This window comes from Colius striatus, chromosome 17 (genome assembly GCF_028858725.1).
Source record: "Colius striatus isolate bColStr4 chromosome 17, bColStr4.1.hap1, whole genome shotgun sequence".
NCBI classification, from domain to species: Eukaryota; Metazoa; Chordata; class Aves; order Coliiformes; family Coliidae; genus Colius; species Colius striatus.
Window position 1 is genome coordinate 9,153,411 of NC_084775.1, and position 322 is coordinate 9,153,732.

Below are 322 nucleotides of genomic sequence, written 5' to 3' on the forward strand. Positions count from 1 at the left end.
CCCGCCGGGCGCGGCTGCCGCCGCTGAGCAGCGCGCCGGGCCCACGGCTGCCCCCTCCGCCCCGCGGCCGTGTCGCCCCTGCCCTGCACAGCCGGGCCCCGCGCCCCTCGGCCAGGTGCCGCGGCGGTGGGGCACTGCCGGAGAGGCGGCCGGTGCCGACAGGCCCGGCGGAGAGGCGGCGGCTTTTCCAGACGGACTCTTCCGGGAGGGGAGGGAGGGGGAGCGGATTTAGGAGTCCGGGCACGGCGGCCAGCCCGGGCCGCACCGCGGGGCCTGGCAGGAGTGGCAGCGCCTCGTTCGCTTGAGGGCAGCCCACGGCGGG